Consider the following 24,167-nt stretch of genomic DNA (forward strand, 5'->3'; position numbering starts at 1 on the left):
AACACCAAAGACTGTACCCCACAGTTTCAGTGTGTGGTACACTGTGATTGCATGGTGGCAACAGAGAATGTACCCTAATACAAAGTCTGTGGCAGCAGCCAGTGGTACAGTCAAATCAAATATTCCCAAATGCACCCTGCAATTAACTTGGAACATTGTTTGAATATTGAGTGTGGATGAATTGGGCCGCATCAATGCGGAATATTCTGCTTTACAAAACTAAATTCTTAAAGTCAATAATGTGAAATGAATTAATCCACCTGTTTATAGATACATGATATCTTATGTTTTACTTATTTACTAACTCAATTATATCAAAATATAAACAGGGTTTGGTGATTTGTAAGACTCAACCTCAATGTGCTGTAGCCTCCCAAGCAAGTTCAACATTTTCCCTTCAACAGCTTATTAGTGTTTCTGTATACTGTCTTGCAGTGATTCTGCCCCTCCAACACCAGGTCATGAGTTTATGTGAGGCTTATCTGGCGAACTGTTTTCTAGCATCAAATTTCCAGAGCACCACAGTGGAGGGCACTCTACTTTTGAAGGAACAGGTGATTTTAATGGGCTCCAATTTGGTGGAATACTGATAATGTATTCTACCTAATCTCACCCCTTTTCAAGCACGAAATTACCAAAAATCTGTCACCATGCATTGTACACTCAGGCCATGTGTGCTTTACTGTGTGTAGTTGTGTTTTCCATTAATTATTAGAAGTAGTGTACATGTTTGACGGTGTGTGTGTTCATGAGAGAGAAAGAGAATGAGTGAGAGCTATGTATCACCCTATTCTGCTGCAGAGGTAATACTGGATGCCTGCCCAGTTTCTTCATGCACCATTGTTGGAACTCAGTGGTGGAGGGACTTTAACTTTCACACACACCTACTCACTGGTAATCCCATTTTCATGAAGTTAAAGATACAAATTTTCTCTCTTACTGGAACTGGAGTTCTTTTTGTTAATAATGAGAAAATTGAGATTAATCATTTTTAATGGATGATCCTCCGTCACACTTCCAGTTTCAGTTTAGGGTAGTCTCTGAGCATTACCTTAAGCAGGGGTCAAGGCCTATTAAGTCTCCTACATCTCCAGTCTGTTAAGTGATTCAAATATGTCTGGTGTTGGGCTCATTGGTGGCTGTTTTTGCCAGCTGGATAAACAATCAGAGCTTTGTAGGTGGGATTAAAAATGGGTACTTCATCTTCCAACATAGCTAGCTAGCTAGGTAGCAACATCCATGAAAAATGGCAACAGAAAAAATTGCTATAAAATGGCTATCAAAAGTCAAAAAAGATTTCATACTTTGTATTAATTTATATGGATGAGTGCAGAGACAGACGTTTCATCATAGAATCCTTCATCAGTGAGGACAAATCATATTACACCTCAGGTATTTCTACCTACTCAGTGTGACCTGTGCAGGTGGTACTGATGACACTGATTAGTGCTGACTCATGTCAATTAGAGACACTTATGACAAAGACCAAACCAAACCAGTGAAAATATATAATAAATACAAAATGACTATAAAAATGGTTATAAACATGGCGACATGAACACGGCAACGTCTGTGGATGAGATTGTAGTGTGAAAAATGTTTACTGCTCCCACTAGCAACTAGTTAAGTAGACAAAACGACACAAGTGAATGGTTTGGCACACAGTGAACTGAAGTAAGAGCCTGAGACTAGTGCCTCCTTTTTATTTACTGAATAAAGAATCTGTTTTGAATGGAGAATCAATTCTGTATCAAATTGTGACACCAAGAATTGTAATCAAATTGAATTTTAAGATTCCCAAAGATTCCCATTCCCATAACTTTTATGTAGATTCACTTCGATTGTGTGTGCTCTTTACCACACAACAGCCACTAGAGCTTTGAGAAATCACAACATCCTTTGATGTAGAAAAGCAGGGTCAGAAACTGAACCACACTCACTCTGTATCTTCATCTCATGTCAGTCTTTTCTTACCTACTCCTTTATCAGTCCCTCCATAGACACAAAGCGCAACACCTGTAGCTAGCTAAAAAACATTCGATTTCAGCATGTCAAATGATTATTTTAGCACCCTATGTCTACTAGAGAGGAAAAGGTCATTTACATTTTCTATGCTAAGATACAATATATGAATGCAAGGGCTGACAACGTCTACATAGAGACATAGCACCACTGTATAGCAAACTTCACTACATAACAGGCTGGCACGACACTTTTCACAGCTGATATGGCGACTACAGGTTGTTAACATAGGTGGGGAAATTACATGCACAGACATGTTATCATTTCCCATTTAGGCTTTTTTTACAGTTAGTATTTCAGCTGAATGCAGGTTATATATTCTGTGATTTAAACATCTATTCCAAACACCGCATACCTTTCACTTAAACAGCTGTTCTGTTTTTACTTTCATGTGTGTTCTCTGTGATCAGCAGCATGTCCAGGTATATGTGTTATTTTACGGAGCTTTTTTGAGCTGCAGGCTGTCTGTGCAGCTCAGGTCAGGTCTGTCTGTTACCACACGGCACACAGTCCTGTAACGTTATCCACTTCTGTCTTCTTAAAGGCTCAGTTTTTCGCTTCGACAGCTTATAAAAACTTAGTTCTAGGTTCTTTACCCTGTTGGTAGTGCATCCCACCAAACAGCAGCTTTTAGGCATTTTTCTGTTGTTTGCTAGCAGACGGAAGTGACAAGGAAGCACCTTCACGCAATGCAAAGTAAATGGAGAGCGATGATTTGTTTTCCCCTTTGGGGAGTGTGGAACTTAATTGCGCTCTGTCTCTTTTCATCTATTTCCTCTATGTTCTCTATTTCATCAGTCCATTCACTCTAATCCATATTTCTCTCTTTGATATCCTTTTTTTATACCGTTTGTCATTGTTTTCTTTCCTCACTTTGGTATTCTGTATATAGGGATATAATGTGATACAGCCTTTAAAGCCTTTTTTTTTTTTACCTAACTCCCCCTCTGTTTTCCCTCCCTTCTTTCTATTCCTCACTCCAACTTCTTTGTTCTTCCAGTTCTCGCTCTGTCGCCTTATCTAAGCCTCACTCATTCACCCATCCCTTCCTTTTTTCTGTACACTCCAGCACCATTCTTTCCCCTTCCCCTGTTCTCTTTGAACCTTTTCTCTGCTGCGAATCACCTGAAGCGTGCTTTAAGTGTGTATGATATGGAGTTGAAAATCAAACATAAGACATACGCACAAAGATGAAATGCATGTTATTGAAATGAAACAAAAGGCACCACCAGATCTAATGTGATGTATGATACATGATGTAATATGATGTAGCACCTCAGTTACACAGGAATGTGAGATGTTATCTGTCATATTCCTATTTTTTTATAGGTGCCAATGGAAACATCCTTTTAAAGGAATACTCAAACATTATGGAAAATATGCTTGTTTGCCATCCTACCCACAGTCAAATATGATATCAATTTCATCTCTATTTGTACAGAGATGGTGCCGGGAGGTATTTAGCTTAGCTCCAAGACTAGAAACAGGGGGAAACTGTTAGACTTTTTCAAAACGGAAAAGTACTTATTCACATTTCACATCCTAGTAGCTGGCAAGTAAATCATCAAATACACCTGGGCTGACTATGAGTTCTTTGAGTGAAAGATAAACTTAGGGAGCAACCAATGCTAGTAAGATGCTTCTCTAACTTAGTGCTGTGTATGTCTCTGCAATGTAATATGGTTTCCATGGCTCAGTGGTGTGATAGGTTAAAGTAACTAGTATAATGTTAGCAGCAGACAACAACTGGTTACAAAGCTAATATTAGTTTCACACAACCCTTTCAATTTGCATGGAGTAGCACTTCTTTGGTTTTTGACGCGTGCAAAGCCTTTCAACTAGAGCTTGACTGATAAATCAGCTGATATCAGCCGATATGATTTATATGTTAGCTGAAAGGTAACAAGAAATTACCTAATGGCTTAGATATGTTTGAGGTAGTTTGGAAACAGTGTCTCTGTTACATATTTCATCCACCACTAAACACTTACAAGTTTATTTTTCAACTGTAAAATGTCTCGGTCAGTACATATCTTGGTCACAGTTCTTTAGAATAAATATGTGAGTGCAACATCTGAGTTGGAGAAACACACTGCATTCTCCACTAAGAAAACATGGTACTTGCATACAGTATTTTGCAGGTTGTCTGTCTGCATTGAAACTCACCTCCTCTGGTGTTGCCACAGAATGGTGAATTCATTTTATCCCCTTCAGTCTTGATCTTCAGATTGTACTGGTGTTTTTGCACGCATTATCCCTTTTAATGCATTTTGTATCTGTGGTGTGTTCATACTCATACTAGACGGATGATGAAAGTGACATACTCAGGCTTTGTCTGGGGCCATTACTAGTTGGTTCTGATCTCATATTTTCTCAAGTGTAATGCCACCCATGTTTCTTTCACCTTAGGTCACCCTCTGTAAGAGTAACATTTAACATATAAGGAAAACCTTACATAGCCAAAGGCATGTTCAGATAGTCATTCATGTTTTATGGGAAAGGTCCATATTACAAAGACTTGACTTCTGAGTCGCACAAAAAGCTGTGAATGAAAAGCCTGACTTGCTTTGGGCCAGACTTACATCCTTTATCCTATATGCTAAATGTGCTGCGTATCTAGCAGTATCTGCACCGTACTTACTTATAGTGTTGAAAATAAATATAGCCTTGATGTTAAAAGCATGCTGGTGTGTATTCCTTTTAAGTATTGGCATTATGAGGAGCTGCTCGTTGAGGTATGAAATGATGTTCTGATTTTATGAGGTCATGAAAGATGTGTCACGCAATGGGACACTCATAGCATTTAAATAATTTATATTTCTGATAGTGCTGTCTTCATTATGTTGGACCCGAACAGTTTTGGGCTTTGACAAGTACCTTTGAATCCAAGCAATAGAGCCTGTAGATCAAACATGCACTTAAGAAAAAAAATGCTTAAAAGAGCCCTTTTGTATGTTACTGCAGTGGTAAAATACAGTTGTGAAATCAGGGATTGGTGTATTTCTGTGGAATGCCTGTACAGTAGGTGCTTTGGATAGTGTGACATTGAAAACTGAACAACTAAATATGCACCATAGTTCAAATTCTCTTGAAAAAGATCTAGCGTGAAGTGAGGGTGTGAAGGTAGGTGATATAGTCATAAAATGATCCATAAGAAACTACCACATTTACAAACAATTTCCATTGGAGTTTTGCAACTTAAAAAACAAATCATTACAGGAGATTTTGTCTAAAATGATCAAAAATGATTTGTATTGGTTATTCTAGTTTCAATGCTTGGTTGGGTATTTCAAAATACTTTCCTATCATACACAGAACACACACAGAGGGCTCGCATGCATGCTGACTTTTTCATCAACTAGATGAAACAACTTACGACACTTGGCTGCTTTCTTGGGATTATTCATATTCCCTTTTGAGAAGCTGCAGTTGTTATGTACAGTATGTATTATGTATGTGTGTGTGTGTGTGCGTGCGTATGTCAGAGTTTAGCAGGCACATGGCGATTTCTTTTGAGGTGTTTTGCCTCATGGTAATGGCTATGGTTTTCATCTTCCCTCTGATCTGCTTTTTTCTTAGTTCCACCTATTAATGAAATTGCTCTGTAATGTTTTTCTCTTTCTCTTTTTTCTGTCTTTAGAGAGCAACCCTGTGTAGGATGATTTGCTTTGCAGGTTCAGCAGTAGTTAAACTGTAACATCAAAGATGCCTTCATGTTGGGAGATCTGTGTCAAGCTTTTGAAGATTGTTTGAGGATCTGGACAGCGAGCAGTAGTGATGGGAGAACAAGATGGGAGGAACATAGTTTACTAGCTGGAATCATACTGACAATGTTACGAGTACATGGCAGTAGAGGCTGACATTTTTTCGGGAATCCTGTGGGTCACAGGACTCCTGTGGGATTGCCGTGGGATGGGAGTCAGTGATAGTGGGTTGGACGGGAATCATAATAACAATACATCAGTTTTTATATATAGATATGCAGTTCTAAAATGAATAAACACTATTTTTCTTTATTTGAACATAATGCTAGCTGTTCTGTTGTCTTTTTTATTCTTATTTATTCTCTCCTGTCTGCTCTGGTGGCTGGTTGCTGGTTGGTTGCAGCCACCTGACCAGTGCATGACATGTCAGATTTGGGGAAGACAGCGTTTCCACACAGAGTAAAGGACAATGATCTGTTTATCACACTGACAGAGCTTTCGGGCAAGTCTGAAGTTTTAAACAAGTTGCTAAGAATTGAGAGTGACGGTGTTAAAACTCCTTACACTGTTTGTAAGACGTGTTAAGTAGTTATGAAATACACCACTGACCTGGGAACGAGTGGTCTTCAGAGACACACTTGTAAAGCAGGTGGCGGTGAAATGCAGCCGAAAATCACCTCTTATGTGAAACGTAAGGTGCCAGTGATGGTCAAGTCTCGAGTCAGCAGAACATAAAATGATCTAAGAATAGGATTGCGAGAACATCACATCAAAAATCATTGCATTGCATTAAGACTACCCCCTCCTAAAAAAACACAACACGGGAACGGGATGGGATGGGAGTCATTCCTCTGGGATTTGGACGAGAAAGGAATTTATTTTTACTCTGTCATGGGACTGGAATGGGACAGGAGTATTTTTGTGGGAGTGGGATGGGACAGGGGTGAAAATCCACTCCTGTGTCACCCTCTACATAGCATGTGGCTTGGAAGCATGCCATTTGAGTTATGTTTCATACATTCGTTAATGTCCAGTGAGTGTTTGGGGTTAAAGTGATGAAAATGATTCAACAGATAAATATGTATACGTGACCACACTGGAACATTGTTAACAATTATAGCCAGTAGATGCAAGAGTTCTTAATTTAGTATTGTGTGAAAGTCAAAGTTGCTTTAGTTGGAAATACAGTGCCTTTGAAATCCAGTCCTAATGGATTAATCAAAGACATCAGTAGGCTATTAATTTATTCAAGCATCATCTTGCTGCATCATTATCCTCATCAAAGTTCAGATCTTCTTCTTTCCTTTCCTTTCCCTCCTCCTTGTTTTCTGTTCCCCTTCTCTTCTCTTGTTCTCTTCATCTTCTTTCTTTCTTTCCGTTTTTTCCTTTCCCTCTTCATCCTTGTCCTCCCTCTCTTTTTCATTCTCACTTCCCTCTCCCTCTAATCTGTCTTCTCACGTCTTCCACCACCTCCTCTTCCTTCTTCTTCTACTTCTCCTTCTTCCCTCAGTTTGCTGCAGTGCATCACTAGCAGGCACATTAACATCTCATCTCCATTACCCAGCAACGTCCTGCCCTCTCCCTCCGCTTTTTTTAACACCCTCCGTCTTCTCCTCTCTCCTGCCTTTCTTCACCTGCACCATTTCCACCAGTCTTCCTTTAATTGTAATCGAATTTCCAGTCGTCATTTGTTGATCTTTTTTCTTATACACAATAACCTTAATTTATGATATTTGTCGCTCTTCTCTCTGTACATGTGTCCTCTCCTCTCTTCTCCTCTCCTCTCCTCTCCTCTCCTCTCCTCTCTTGTGATGAGCCGTGCAGTACTGTTTCAAGGGAGTGGATGCCCTTGGTGTGACCGTGAGAGAGATGGGCTAAAGCTCTGCAGTAGCAAGCCAGTGAGTGAGCAAGTTGTTTTCACTGTGAATGTGTGTCTGTGTGTATATTCGGATCATTTGTGCATTTTGTAAGCTGATATCTATACAAATACTAATTTACATCATTATGAATTGTATCTGTAACATGTAATGAGATTTTCCATGTCATCAATCACTTTCGGTTCAACAGTTATGTTTCATCTGTAACAATATAGTCTGATGTAGGGAACAAATGTGTAATCACAATACAATAGCAGAATTATTGGGAGTAATTTGCATTTGTTTTGGAAATGTACTTAAAATCACAGCAATTTTTGTAAAAAGTTTAAGCATCCTCTTACTTACAGGCATGTTCACATGTTGTTTTATTCATCATAATAACACTGTTCTCAATATGTCAATGTAAAATCTGTCAATATGTCTTGCTTTTACAACAAGGAAAGCAAAGCCCAGTCACAGGAGTTTTATAATGTACTAGTATATTTCCATGTAACAGATTTGGATATGATATGTTAAAATGATATGTGAAAGAGCACATAATGAAAGTAGCTGTTATTCAAAAGGCTTATTTAGTCAAAAACAATACAGATTAAAGATGTTTTGTTCGCGCTAGCTTAATAGCCCGATCTTTTTTAACAAGCACAGGATGTAGACTAAGAGCTGCTTGTGTGTGTGTGTGTGTGTGTGTGTGTGTGTGTGTGTGTGTGTGTGTGTGTGTAGGGTTGTACTCTGTGTAGCCTATGTGAGCTAGCATTATTCTCAGTGCCAGGCAGATCAGTTGCATAGCAACAAGAACTTTTTGAGGGCAGGAAATCTTTCACCAGTGGAATGTGTCAGGCACAAGAACAGTAAAAATGGAAAGAGAGAGATACATACACGGTACTGTACATACGCCAAAAATGACCATATTCAAGTTAAAGAAATAAACAAGATACATTTGGGATTGCATGGTTTGAAGAAATCATAATCTAACTGTTGTTGAAAATAAATGACAAGCAGAATATCTTGTTAAAGTAACATTTTGAAATGACATGACCGCTGAAAATTGTCAACTAAAAAACTTGCATTCCTTTTACTGTCAGACTTACTGTGTATTTCCAAAACATTTGTGACATCATGAGCTCTCAAATTCTTGCAGAGGTGAGAAGTACCTTTCCATCAATTTTGCAGCTACTTTTGTATACAGTTTCTGCACTATGAGTAATTGAGATTATATTTAACAGCTGAATGCAACACTGTTGAATAACACAGTTGCAGTTACTGATGGAAATGGCCATTAGACTGTGTATAATTTTGTCTGTTAGGGTATAACTAAACATTCTTGGCATACATTAACTTTATTTAATTCAAGCACTGTACACTTTCTTCTTAGTCATATTCCTAAGTGCTTGGGGGAACATAAGTATAGTTTTTATGTTAACAAAAGCCATTTAGAGAGGGAGACAGCCAAACAAACTTGGAGAGAAGGCAGAGGGAGGTCAGCTTAAGTCTAAAATGCTAATTAAAATGCATAAAACAGTGGGACAGACTACAACGGCAACGGCAGGTTGCCAGACTGGTTAATCAAGCTGATACAGCAACCTACAAAATACTTTTACAATAAATAAGTAATAATAATAATTTTGAAAATAACCTAAAGTAAAGAGTTTTCACAATCACTGTCATTTGTCAATTGTTTTATTGCTATTATATACACAATAGCATATTGGAAATCATGCTGTCAGATATACTTAAAAACTTGGATGTGTTCAAGTACTTACAGGCTGTATTTAAGTGATGTTCTGTACTGTAAAGCTTGCAGAAATGGCTGCAGTGAGAAGTGGTATTAATGACCCTGTAGAGTGCTTACCCAGCAGGAATGCTTTTGTGTGTGTGTGTGTGTGTGTGTGTGTGTGTGTTCCTTTTTTTTTGAATGGTGCCAGAGGTCAGAGCAGAATCCAGTTAAACACCTCGCTTCTTATAGATGATCCCCTCCCTCCTTCTTCCTACTGTATATCCTCCCCTCATTCTCACCTCTTTACTGTTCATTAGTGAGATTCACCAGTTGTAACTAGTGATGATACATTAAATGGCATCACAGGGCCTCTCACACACTGTCCTGTGTTTCAGTAGCACAGTTGTGCTTACAGTCTTTAGTAGGGTGTGAAAAGAAAGCCTTCTTTGCATATCTTGTGGTTACATTAAAAATGACTTGTTACTTGAGGTTTATTTCCATCACTGCCATTGGAGATCCTTTAAATGGGTGTAACCAACAGCTACAAAATGGTAAGAACAACAGAAAACTGTTCAAGTCTTAGATCTAAAGATGGTAAGAACCATGAATACCATGTCATGTATATCTTCGCCCTTAGTACACATAAATGTAATGGAAATTTTAGAGGCGATGAGAAACCATTATTACTATGTAGAAAGTAACAAAATTAGCCAAACTGTGTCTCACTGCACAGTTAAGGTAACTTACTATTGTCTGGAGTTAGTCCCAGTCATGAAAGCTATTTCTATCTGTTTTCTCTCTGTTATAATACACAGGAAAACATCTGCTTACTCTCAGTTTGTAGTCTCTGTATTTTTGTTTCCTTCCTTGACATATTTGTTTCCCAACAGCTTGCTAACATTGTTAGCTGTTAATGTGACACCAGGTCACTGATTAACACATGCTACTGTATACATAATATATATGTTTTAATGCTGTGTTGTCATGGCTGCTGTATTTCTGTTAGAAGTCATTATTTCTGTGAGGCGTTGTGAGTGCTGCTGTGTTTCTTCTTTCTTGGCTGTTGTGTACAGTATATCTGTTTCTTTCTTCTTTTCAGAAGGAAATTCTAAGGATGTCTCTTAATTAACTTTCAAACAAATTATTCATTTTTAGGATGAGAAAATGGCTGATTGTTTTCCCATCATTACAGTTTCCAAGCTTTTTGCCTGTGAGGACTGAGATGTCTGGATACTTTTTTCCATCACACTACATCTTTTCCTCCTGCCTCTGTTTTCTTTCAAACCGGTGTCTTCACTCTCTCTCTGTCCGCTTTGTGATGTATGGTTACTTTTTTGAGATGTTCTACTTCTGCACCAGAGCTGTTTAAAGCCACGAGTCACAACATTTTACTTCAAATAAAAATGTGTTTATGGATGTATATATGATGAGGAATTGGTGTATATGTGAGGGGGAATATTGGGTTTTTCTTGGATGGAAATTAACAGATAAAAAAAACAAACAAGATACAATACAGTGCTTAAAAAACAAACACTGAGACAAGTTTTTGCCTTAACTAATTTAGAAAACTGCCCATTGCCTTTAGATTAACAGAAATGTGTGCTATTTGCTAGGTGTCAACTCAATCTTTGCACTAGTCATTTTCATTGTAGCTTGACTTGCTGGCAGCAGACCCCTGATAGTTTCATAGGTAATGTACAGTAACACCATCATAATCTACATTGGCACAGTTTTATTCATCAGTCATCTGAATAGTAAATATGTGTGACACTATTTTTGCAGTAATGCATTGCACACTGTTTTATATGGCTGTAAATTCACTGTTTTTCTTTGGTGCCTGTAACAAGAGTCATATACAAGAGTCATAAGGCTTTTGACATGTTGCGTACAGTTTCATTGCACGTTCTCAACCCATACCAAACCATATTGCGAGCAAGCAAAATATAAAGGCTCACCATGTTATTGATACAGCAGTAGAACCGACTTGACATCACATTAAATTTGGGGGAGGGACTATAGATTGGCTTGTCTGCCTATCAATCTGTCACACACAGAGCTGACATGCCCGTAATCAAATTTTAAGACACCTCCAGGGAATAATGTATGTCATTATTAATTTCTGGCATTTTCTAAATTACACTGAATGGCCTAAGGGGCAAATGTTTATTTAATTTTCTATATGTCATGCTCAATATCTTGGATGTTTATATTGGATATTTTAGATACCCACAATCAGATTTTGACAAGACATACTGAAATAATTAGCAATTTTCACAATTACACCAAGCTTGAGCACCACGATGTATGTATTATTGTCAGTACAGTACATCAAATTGCAAACATATGAGGTGACATCTTTTTGGTTGGCGTTCCTAATATTTTGTCCACTCCACTAACAAACATGAAGAGGGCAAAATATTAGGAACACTTTTCAATATAATGCATTCCGGTACACCACCACCCACTACAACCTCAATAATAAACATGAAGTATAGTAATTATCACCTCTCTGAAAATGTCAACAAAAACAGAAAATGTATAAGCTTCATAAGTGTGGAATTTATGGCAGAGCTGTTGTATCGGACTGCATCAGATTGCACAGGTGTACCTGATAAAGTGGCCAGTGAGTGTATATTTTGTCTTTTTGATTTAATCCACAATTCAAGGTACTCTTGATCATTTAAAGGGCTGATAGATAATTAACTAACAGGCAGACGGACTCTCTCTTTGAGGTTAGACAATAGACAAATGGATAGATAGGTAGATCGGCATTGGATGTGTTGGACTTGTCTTCTCCATGTACTTGGATAATCTGTTTCCAGCTTCCTTCCCGTTCAAGGTCAGAGACAATCTGTGGAGGAGAGTTTTACCTCTCTGTCAGCACTCTTCTCTTCTCTTCTCTTCTCTTCTCTTCTCTTCTCTTCTCTTCTCTTCTCTTCTCTTCCGCTTCCTTGCGCTCTTCCTCGCACCTTTTCTCTGCTGCTCTGCTGTCCTGTCCTGCGTTGGAGAAGAGAGCTGGCAATCGTTCAGTGTAACTACTTGGCTCTGATTAATTGGCTTTTTAAAAAAAAACATGGTCCTTGAAAAGTTCCTCTCACTTTAAAGCAACTAATTTTAGATGATGTTTGAAGTGTGAAGGTGCATCAGTGTTTATTCATGGATAGTGAGCACAGTGAGTTCTCCTGTTAATTGTATTGGACAGCAAAATTGAAGTGGTTACAAAGTGTTGTTCTCTGTCTGTACCAAACATAATCTTTCAAATCTCCTCGCTGTCAACCGCATGTAGCATTAAGACACTCTAGAGATGAGATAAAAGTATCATATTCAGGACATGTTACCTCATAAATAAAGCATGTCTCTACACAAAGCAATTGTCAACCATTGGCCTGGTTTCCCGCAAAAGAAGACTAAGGTTGACCTATTCATGGATGACAAACTTCAGCCAGTTTTTCTCAGTGGCTGAAATAACCAAACATTGACAGGTGCACCCATTATTGTTTATGTTTGTCATGTTTTCCAGTGGCAGTCAAGAAATGATTGGTAGTTTGGTGAAATAGTCCAGATTGCTGAGCTAAACAGAGTTAAACAGTTTAAATGTATCTTCTGTATAAAATGTTTCTACGCTATGAGCTACCTTCTGTATAACTTAAGCATTTTATTGCTTTAAGGCAGTGATTTAAGGAGGCCAACTTGTTGTGAGAAACTGACACTCAATGCAGGGATGTAATGTGCAATGACATTATATTTGACTCACTGAGATATTTTACCAAAACCAAACATGTTACCTGTTACTAGTCTTCAAAAATCACCTCTTCCGAGTGTGCCTGTTTATTTGATATGCTCTTTCTCCCTGTATCTCTCCATCCTACTCTGTGTCTTTTTCTCTAAAAAAATGTCATTTGCTATACACCTTTGTCTTACTTTGTGCACCTGCAACCTTGTGGCATTTGTATCAGATGGAACGTGGAACTAAGCATTATTCTCAAAGGCTTCTCCTTTATGTGCTGTCGGCTTGGATTGTACCTCATTTATATGTCGTTTTGAATGAGTAAATGTAAATGTACAGTAGATACTATAGTTGTAATTCAGACTACATATGCATTTTTTAAAAAGATTATTTTTCTGGGGTATGACAAAAAAGCTTTGCGTCTGGCATTGAATGGTAGACACTTCCATTATGTGATATGTTTCTTAACCCCTTGAAGGCTACAGGGGTGCCCTGAAGATTTGCAGTTTAATGGAAAAATGCAGTAAGACTTCATTAATTTTCCTTGTAGGACACTTTGATGTCAGAGTGCACATTTGGTTGCATGAAACTCAGGAAATATTAGAACTTCAGGGCAGATTCTTGTAGATAAGGGGTTTAAACCTGGATATACAGTTACAGACAGTATGGAATTCACCAAAGGATGAAAGACTAGCTGATGACTGTAAATTTCTCAACACCATATTGTTAAGTTGGGCAGTTTACAATTTTTGACAGCAAACTAGACCAGTGTTTGCTTTAATTTTATTAAGTTACATTGTCTTAGCATTGAGTTTATCTTTCCTCTGTGACTGAGTGAGTGAGTAGTTGAGTGGTGAAGTTACACCATTGGTCGGCTGGCCGAGTGATGGAGTTTCCCTATTGGCTGTTATCTTTCAATATGAACCGGCGCGAATAGTTTTCTGTCACATCCTAAGGGGGGTGCTTACAGCACTTCCTCTCATTGACTGCAACTCATTCCGAATTTATTGCACACTAAGAACGGAATCAAATCAAACATCTGGTTATGCACTGTAACAGTCTCCATGTGGGGAGCACACATGAAGGAGAGCACACAGTTAAAGCACCCCAAATGATGCTGCCTTCACATGGATTCAGGCAGGCAATAGACGGCAAACTGGATATCATTTTGGTGGACGAGAGCGGGATGGTTAAAGTAGATGAGGCTGGTAGAGAATACCGGCAACGATAACGGTGGACGGTATTGCTGTCAAAAGTTAAAATATTTTAACTTTTTGCTGTCCTCCGTGATGAAATTTGCAACTGGATGTCACACAGCTCCCTCACACAAGGAGAAAACATGGGTGATCTAGACAACGAGAAGCTAATAATTTCGGTGCAACAACACCTGGAAATATACGATCAGAGCTTGAAATCCTACCAAGATATTGCACCCTAAGAACGGTAGTAGGAGACGAGTAGGAAAACGAAACAGCTCTCCAAGCGCCAAGAGGCATGAGAGAGAGCGCACAGTTAAAGCACCTCAAATAAAAATCACTCTGATAAAAGACTCAGGGGCGAATTTACAAAGAATGACTTGACGCAATGAAATGTGCACCATTTGCCACCACTATCTGTCCTGTCTCAAGGTGTGATTCACAGAAGATATTGCGCTAATGATAGGACGGGGCAAACAAGACCATAAAGTTTTACAGCTGAGTGTAATTTACCCTTGTTTTGCGTCTGATTGAGTAAGTGGAGCGATTTCCAGTGCTTCAGGCTTTTCTCCACATTTCAGCACACAGATTGGTCCATAATGAAAATTGCAGAGAGCACAAAAGCCTCAAATTGCGTGTCTTAAATTAGCAGAGGCACGCACACACAGAGCTCTCCACAATCACAAACCAACCTTCATGTATTTTGCTTCTTTTACTTCTCTAGCATTTTGCATCTGTAACATAATTAGTGAAATGTCAAATGTCAAAGTATAGCTGTTAATGTGACTCAGGCAGATTGATTGATCTGATTCTTACAGTAATGTTGTTCAGGTGTCACTGAACGTATCCAGGATTTCTCAGCAACATCAGCACTGAATGTTCTGTTTGTTGCCCACAGCTGGCTGCGTGTCACAGCTGGCTGCAGCGTCACACAGTGGCTGAAACGATAAGTGCAACTCCAAACTGAAAAAGAGGCTGTGCGCATTTATGTACACGGCACAGCAGCGGTAACGTCATTAACACTGGATCAGTCAAGATCTGACGGTAATTAATATTCTGTGTTCTACTACACATCTACACAGGTCAGCTGTTACACACAGATTCCGGGTTTATACGGTGGAATTGTTTGTAATAAAGCAGCCCTTATGGACGAATCCTGAGCTTCATCAGTGCTGTCAGGATATGTCAAAGACAGAGAGAGAGGACTGAGTGTGAGTGTGCTGCAGTTACCACCAACTCTCTGAAGAAACTAATAATTTCACTCTAACTGTGTGTTGCTATTAGCACTGGTCTTTGTGAATTGCACTGTTTTTGCAGTGAGGCTCATTTGCATAGAAAATTTTGCGCCAAATGTATGCATATAATCTAATTTACATATGTACAAGTAGCAAAGGAGCACTGAGACACTAACGGCTTGGCAAATCAGTTTGGGGTGAATTTCACCCTTCGCGGGTGCTTTGTGTATTACACGGTTTCTTTTTGTCTCGTTTGCGCAGGTTTAGTGGCAGCAAAACCGCACAATACTTTTGTGAATTCTCCTCTCAATAGAGTGAGTCTTAGAAAAATTAGACATCTGCAGATAGAAAAAGATGAAAGAGCAGGGGGAGTTAACAGATATTTAGAACAATTAATTAGAATTAAAATAAGTTCAGTTTCAATTCAAACATCCCAAAATATGAGTGGAAAGAATTGTTCTTGCAAAATAATTTATAACCTTTTTTTTAGTCAGTACACTTTAACAACAAATATTACTGGGACCACTACAGAAAATTGAAGATGAACATTTAATATCCAGGAATTTACATTATAGCCACTACCATTGACTATCCCGGTAACAAATTGGCCACAATTTTACACATTGACCATACATGGTCCAGCTATATACTAGGTTTTGACTTAATCTGGTTTCTCCTGCGACTGGCTTCGAAAACCTGTCATTGCTGACTTCAACAGAACAAATGTTTTTCCTTGATTTAGGGGGACAGTACATTTCGCCTGACTATGTGATTGCTTTTTATTTTACTTACAGAAAAGCAGTATGGGTCTTTTTCCAAGAGCCTTTAAATTCTAATCACCTTAACTTAGCAAAAAGTCGTAAGAGGTTGTTGATATCCTTATCTACTATCCTGTTACATATCAATTAACAAAAAAAGTAGCTAATCACTCCTTTTAAGGAAATAATGTACACAAGCACTGCAACAAACAAATATTTAAAATCTAATTCACAATGTCTACTCTTGCTGGGAAGACGATATTGTATTCAAGTGAGAATGAACTGTATTCAATCACAGTTGGCTGTATCTATTCATATACATGATCCAGTCTTTTTATAAACTATCTAGAATTGTCCAGCTTACAGACATGCAAGACTGATTAATCCTCTGCCACAGCTTAATCCTCACTCCCACCTCAACCAGGCATTAATTTCCCCTGGAAATGGGGGAATAAGAACTGAATATATGGCTATTTAGGAGGGAGTGTGTGTTGCGAGAAAGACAGAGTGAGGGAAAGGAGATAAATGAAAAAAGAAAAAAAACGAGGAAGCTGGGGTAGATTAATTGCTTTGGACACCCAGCTTTTCTCATCTGTGCCTCAGTGAATCCCCTACCAGCTGAACAGATTTCAGAAGCATTCAGCTTTGTTAGATTATCAGTACAACAACATGGTTTTTAAAAAGTATTAACTCTGCTCTCAGGGGTCAGCCAGTCAGGAACATAGACCCCCACCAGCCAGGTGATGGGTTTCCCCTGCAAGGATTGGGGGCCTGAAATTAGTCTTTCAATCGAACCTACTATACATGCACAAATGGTTTGGAAAAAAAATCTAAATCTAATCTACCGTTTTCTAATCGAAACAAGATCTGTATGTACAAATAACATCTGATTAAAAATAGATATAGATATATAGTTAGGTATATTTAGCTTAATTGAGTCAAACAAATTCATTATTGTTCTTCAATAGGGAGTGTGTGTTATGATTTTTGTCAGTCTTCTCTTTTTTCACACTTTGTTGTCCTTTTGTATTTGGATCAGTGATGAAACTTGCAAAGGAAGATGAATTTGGATTTTAATGCCAGATAGAGAGCTATATAGCGCAATCACAACTTATTTGCGCAACCAAGACTTAATGGTGTGCTTTGTAGAAAGTCAATTACCGATATGATATAGAGGAGGAGGTTTGACACGGATGCCTCAACAGTGAGCCTCAGTCCTCCACCCACATGTATAATTACTCTTCACAAGACTCTTTACAAACCTCTGAAACCTCTCTGTTCACACTTGTTAGTGTTAAGAATGGACATGTGGTCATTCATTAATATTTCAGCACCACCATTAGTGCTGAGCCATCAACCTCTGCACAGTTTCTGGTGAACATTTTATTCAGATTTAACAAGGAACACACTGGCAATTAAAATAAGGTACCCTTTCTCAATCCTGTGAAATATGGATTAACTCATTATTACATTTATTATGATATGGTTGAGTTTTGGTAGCCAGAAGTCTGTCCAGGCTGCTATATCTTGTGTGGCACAAACAGTGTGTGAAACATTTTATTTCAATTGAATTTACTTTATGTAATGCTAAGAATTTGTTTATTAGCACCTTTGACATTACACTGGTTTCTAGATCAAGTGCGCACATTTAGTTCATATTGTTTTGTCATATTACTAGTTTGTTTAAGTTATATTAATTAATTTCTCTTTGCCTTTGCGTTACCTGGCTGCTGAGTTCTCCTTCCTGATCTGACAAAAGATGGAACTGAGGGTGGAGCCTGGTTATATGCAGAGGACCAAGCCAAGGACCAGACCAAGAGCTCTGACCACAGGGGGATCATAGTTTCTTTGTGTTGCGTTTTAGTTATTGCCTATGTTGTCCTCCCCGATGTGTGTTTATTGGTTTGATTAGCCAGTATATATGTTTCTCTATCGTGTCAAGACAATCTCTCTACCCTACATATTCCATATGTACAGACCTCCAAGGGGACAGCTGAAAGGGATACTCTTTAAGTACACCTGTGGTGGCCACGCACTGATTAGCAACACATGGTCGTATAAGCAACACATGTGCGTGGCCTCTCCCGATTCCTTGATTTCCACAATCAAGCAGTCAGATGTATGTATCTTGACATTTGAGTTGCGCATGCTTTAGCATGTGTGTTTGACATCAGCATTGTCCGCTTACCTAGTGAGCAGGAGAGCTGGTCTACAGGCCCCTATCTGAGTTGCTGCATTGTCTTTTCTACACAGGCTGGTGGAAGTGTGATAGCTTGTGGCATTGGCTTTGCCAGTCTGCTTGCATAGCCATTGTCTCACGTGAAATCCAACCTTGTCAGTGGAGCACTTGTGTTTCCCAGCTGATTGCTACACCACCGTGGCCAGGTGTGGCTTGTGTGTATTGGCGGAAGTACCATCTAATGCCCACAGCCATAGTCCCTCGTGGAATCCGACCTAGGTGGAGGACGCGAGCAGGCATACTTTAGCTGCATGTAATTCCAAAGGGAAAACAAAACAAACAGGAAAAAGCCAGGTAACTGGCATGCATCCATGGTCCACTTGGGCTTCCGTGTCAGCATGTTGATGTATGAGGCCTAAATAGTGCCACTGAGTTCATACATTCCTTTTCAGTTCACAAGCATTCACATATTTTTTGTTGTTCAGAGAAAATGGCAATCCCAATAGGCCACACCTGCCAGGACCCAGCCTCATGCATGAATTGTTTTATCCTGCCAGCCAGAGTGAGGGAGGCTAGGGCTCTAGCATTTTCTCGCAAATGTCCAGCCACTCTCATTTGGCAGCTGCGGCAAGCGAAGCAGCCAAGAGTAGTGGTTTGGAATGACCAAGTGGGGTGGAGTCTCTATCACTTCATACCTTGGGTGTGGCTGTCAGGGAAGAGTTGGCAATGCCCTCCCCTGCGGCTACAGGGACAGCCTCATCTACTACCCAGCACCCCACGTCCACCCTGGGAGGGCAGGAGGAGCCCCAGATAGCAAAATTGCTGTTGCCCAGATCCAGCCCACACCTGACACTTTCGGCACTTTTATCCAGTCCACATACCCCATGGAATGATGGCACTTGAGCGGTCTGCTCCTGTCTCCCAGATCTGGGCCACAAGCAACCCATATGTCAACCAAGAACAAACCAGATAAACTAGAGCTGGCCCACATTCAAAATATACATACCTGAGAGCACCGCATCTTTACCACAAAAGGCCCATATTTGATCTGGGATATTTGGCCCATATTTGCTATTTTACATGTGGGCCATTTCAGGCTCACATCCATTTTGTCCCAGCCAGAAGAAGGCCAGCAGTGCTGCATCATTGCCTGAAGTGGCCCACTTCCGTATGCTATCTGGGGCTGGATCTGGTACACCCCATGTTGGATGTGTCAGATGAAGGGGAAATTTATATCCTAGGGTTTGACTCAGAGGGCGAAGACCTGCCCCTAGGTCAGGTGTGTGTAGAGACAAAGCAGAAAGCAGGTAGAGGAGGAGCAGGAGCAACCACCTTCCCTCTATCACCAGCTCATTACTTGGACTGCCTGGGCATCGGAAATTGAAATGCCAGCGGAGTAAGGCCGGAGGGCTTCCCGTTTTGATGATGAAGAGGCGAGTCAGTCGTGCTCCTTTTCTGTACCACTTCTTCCTGATTTAGGGGAACTGGCACTCACTGACGTTGCTAAACCATCTGAAGCCAATCGCTGGTCAGGTCTATGTAGATGGTTAGCAGGTGTGCATGATCGGGAGAGGATTGGTTGGCTGTGGACCACCACCTCCTATGGATCAGGCCTTAGGGGCCTTGGTGTCCTCCACCAAGTCTGACTTGGGGAAGTCAAGCTGCCCAAGCTGCTTGTCCCAGTTCCATTCGGGGGCCAGGGTAACCTGGAGATTGTTCCTCTGCCTCTTGGGATTGATGGCAGCCACGGTGTACATTGTGCCCTTGGCTCTTCTGAACATGCGCCCAGTGCAGCTCTGCCTCCTGAGCCTTATACTTTGCCCACAGAGAAATCTGCAAGCCAGTGTTGGTGACACACAGACTGCACATAGCACTCCATTGGTGTGAGCAGCCAGCCAGCTTAACACGAGGCAATGCACTTTTGCGTCGCCAGGTGGTGTCATCCAACACCTCCCTGGTTGGCTGGGGAGCCGTCCACGAGGGCAAAGGCTTCAGTGGCCAGTGGCATGGACCCTGGTTAGCAAGGCACATAAATCTTCTGGAATTGCAAGCTATCTATCTAGCTCTTCTGCACTTCCTGCCAGAGCTGAGGAGCCACTATGTGCTGGTTACAACAGACAGTACAGTGGCAGCAGTGTATATAAACAGGCGGGGGGCCTGGACTCCCCTCGCCTATGTAGATTGGCTCGGACAATATGGGAGTGGGCACATCTCTCATCCCTCTTTTTCTCCATAGGGATAGGCAATCTTCCCCCTGGGCATGGATGCAATGGCACATCAGGGTTGGTCCTCGGAAACTGGCAGAGGGTTGTTGTGACCTTATTGCTCAGTTTCTTTAAGGTTCTTGTAGGGTTGCTCCCTACAACAGAAGGCCAGCTGTCCCCCTCCACGGGATTTTTAGGTGGTGCTGTCAGCCTTGCAGCATGAGCCATTCAAGGCCCTGGAAACAGTTGGGCTGAAATGGCTTTCTCTCTAGACAGGGTTCTTGTTAGCAATTGTGTCAGCTTGTGTCAGTCACTGTTGTGCCCTGTCAGGGCCTTAATGCTGTCTCGTCATCAGACACATCCCCACAGGACAACAGACTAGCTCTTTGTCTGTTACAAACCTAACTGCCTTGGGCAACCACTCTCTAAGACTAGGCTCTCTCATTGGGTTGTGTATGCAATCCAACAGGCGTATAAGAAGGCAGGAAGGCCTGCCCCAGCAGGGGTGTGTGTGCATTTTACGTGAGGCCTCGCTACCCCATGGGCCTTATGGGGAGATGCCCCTCTATCTGAGATTTGTACGACAGCCTCTTGGTCAACCCTGTCCACCTTTTTTAGGCTCTACTGCATGAATGTGGCAGCCAGCACCCCATTCAGTGTGTGTATGGGCTCAATGCAGCAAGACATGGCTTGACATACCATGCCTCTGGGACCACGGCTCTTACAAGAAAGGACCTTGGCTCGGAGTGATGTCTTTTTCTATCAAAGCTAGCCTTGCAACCTGGCAGGCTAAGTGGCCATCCATCCATTTACGACTGGCCTTAGTGTGTGGCGGGGCCCGCTAAGCCTTGGTGGCGTCTTGCACCTAGGCCATGGGTGTGTAAATAGTGTATATTTGTAAATAGTTAGCCTTTATCTGAGCACATGGGTGAGCACATGGGTGAGCACTCTGGTGGCGTTGACATCTTATTTGAACTCAACTGCCATTTCAGGCTCCCGCAGGAGCAGCTGGGTCTGCTTGGTTTCCTTGCGGTGTGTCTTACAGAGTCCCCATACATATGGAACATGTAGGGTGGAGAGATAGTCTCGACACAATAGAGAACAGAATGTTACATGTGTAACCCAGGTTCTCAGACTAGAGAGACAATCTCTCCAGCTAAAAGCCGCTCCAAAATGTGTTCCAATCAAGGTTAACTGGAGAGGCCACACGTGTGTGGTGCTTATATAACCACGTGTTGCTTATCAGTGCGTGGCCACGACAGGTGATGTGTCTTAATGCACACATGTAACCTTCCGTTCCTTCATGTCTCATTCGGTTCTGTTAGCTGAGTTTACATCTTCTTTTGTTCGCCTTATTTTTCAGTTGAGTTATATTTTGTTGACCTCTTTTTAAAGGCCCTATAACTCAGTTAATTTAGTTACCTTCCTTTATTTGTATTTATTGCTCTTTTTGGGAAAATAAACGCAGCTTTAAAATTTAAACCTGTGTTTCCTTGTGCCTCGACTGCTCGGCCCACGCCAACACATAAACTCATGTTAAGTACTCATGTTAAGCCTTAATTTCCATATTGATATAAAAAACTTCAAACCTTATGACTATATAATGCTTTAAAACACTTTTGTGTGCATTAATACCAATAGTCTGTTGTATTAGTACAAATATGTTGACATAGAAAGTCTTCATTAAATAATTGAACTCAATGATGAACCCATGAGTAGACTTACAGTTATAATGGCGATTATGCTGCTGCCAAGACAATTTTGAGAAAATGAATGAATGACATTTTTTGGGATATTGCCACAGTAAAAAGCAACCAGAACCATGGGAAGAGGATGATATGACAACACCCCTATAGTACTCAAACTGGGGATGTTGCACTTGAATGGCACAAGTCGTAGACTGCTGGCCCCCTTGAACAGACAAGTTCTAACTTTGTCTTTCTGAAAAAACTCCTTTGGTACAGCCTCAGTTAAAAAAGGTAGAGCGAGGGTTTGCTGCTGGTTTTTGTACTGCCTGCACTATCTTTGATTGGGTAATGTCACCCTCTCCTCTGCCTACCCTTGCCTCTGGGTTTGGTATGCAGGAAGCTAAGCTAAAGCGAATTTGACTGAGTTCACCCTAACTGTTGGACAATGTCTCCTTGTCTGCTGGCTCTGTGTGTGGGTGTGTGTATGTGAATGTAGGTGTCTTGAGTTTTTGTGCTACTATCAGACTTGTGTGTGTGTTTCCATTAGTCTTATGGCTTATGGCTGTCCTTGGGGAGTTAGATGAAGCTCTCCATCACTATCGGAACAAGGACTGAGAGGAGAGAAAAAGGAACACAGCAAAGGAGAGAGAGGATACATGAAAGGAGATTCACAAGATGATTTCCAAAAATTAGAGATTTTTTTTTAGTTTTTTCTCTATTCTAAAACTATGTGAAGACAGTCCATTATGAATGTCTGGGACTTTTTGTATTTTCAATTCATTAAATTGTATTCTTAATGAAAGGATCAATCGTTTAGTTGATAAAATGTCCAAAAATAGTGAAAAGCACACATAATTTCCCAGGGCCCAAGATGACGTCTCCAAATGTCTTGGTTTGTCTAACAGTCCTAAATCAAAAGAGGTTCAGTTTACAATAATATAAGACAGAGAAAAACAGCAAACCCTCATACTGGAGAAGCTTGAACCTTTTTTTTTAGTAATGTTTTTTTTATTATTAAATGATTAATTAATGATCAAAAAAGTCAGCATTTGATGTGCTGTCAACAAACTGATTAATTGATTAATTGTTGCAGCTCTACAATATTTACCAAAACAAACAATTTTAAGATGTCACCTTCATTTCTTGGATATTGTGATGGCTGTTTTATAGGCCAAACAACATATTCATTAATCAAGCACATAATCAAGAGATTAAGCAATAATGAAAATGATTGTTTATTGCAGCTCTAAAATATTCATAATGCCACCATATACATAGATTCATAGGAGACTCCTGTGTCATCCCAAGTGATAAAAAGTAATGTTTACTTTAGCTTTAATCTGGAAGTGGTTTGGTGGTGCTAAGGTGGGTATGATGCTGCATCGCCATCAGATAAGACCTGTATAGTAAGTTAAATATGGTCTTTGTTGAACAATGAATGTGTATGGGCTATTTATTTATTCTAATAATTTATTATTCTTATTATCTTATTCTATTCTTATATGGTATAGCTTAACAAATGGCATAGTGCAGCATGTCTGACTGTGGACCACAAATAAAATGATTTGTCATCATGCAATTTGAAGAATGACAGCAAAAAATGTGACTGGATTAGTGATTTACATCCCTGAGATGCTATAAATCAGCTGCCCCCAACCACTGGGCCGTGGACTGGTACCAGGATGCAAAGCATTTGCTACCAGGAACAATATGATTTGTCAAATAAATAAATGAATAAAAAAACGTGAATATTAAACATATAACATTATAGGCTGTGTGGTAATTTCATTGAACTTGGCACTCTGTCTGTGCTGTACCTTTCTTACCTACAGTCTAGCTCTGAATGGTGTCACTTACATTCTC

General features: G+C 40.1%; 1 protein-coding gene across 1 annotated transcript in view; it reads left to right on the forward strand.

Moving 5' to 3' along the window:
- Window positions 1-24,167, forward strand: part of atp2b2 (ATPase plasma membrane Ca2+ transporting 2) — a 136,847-nt gene that overhangs the window by 11,276 nt on the left and 101,404 nt on the right. The window lies entirely within an intron of this gene.

The sequence above is a fragment of the Thunnus thynnus genome, chromosome 4 (assembly GCF_963924715.1).
Source record: "Thunnus thynnus chromosome 4, fThuThy2.1, whole genome shotgun sequence".
NCBI lineage: Eukaryota > Metazoa > Chordata > Actinopteri > Scombriformes > Scombridae > Thunnus > Thunnus thynnus.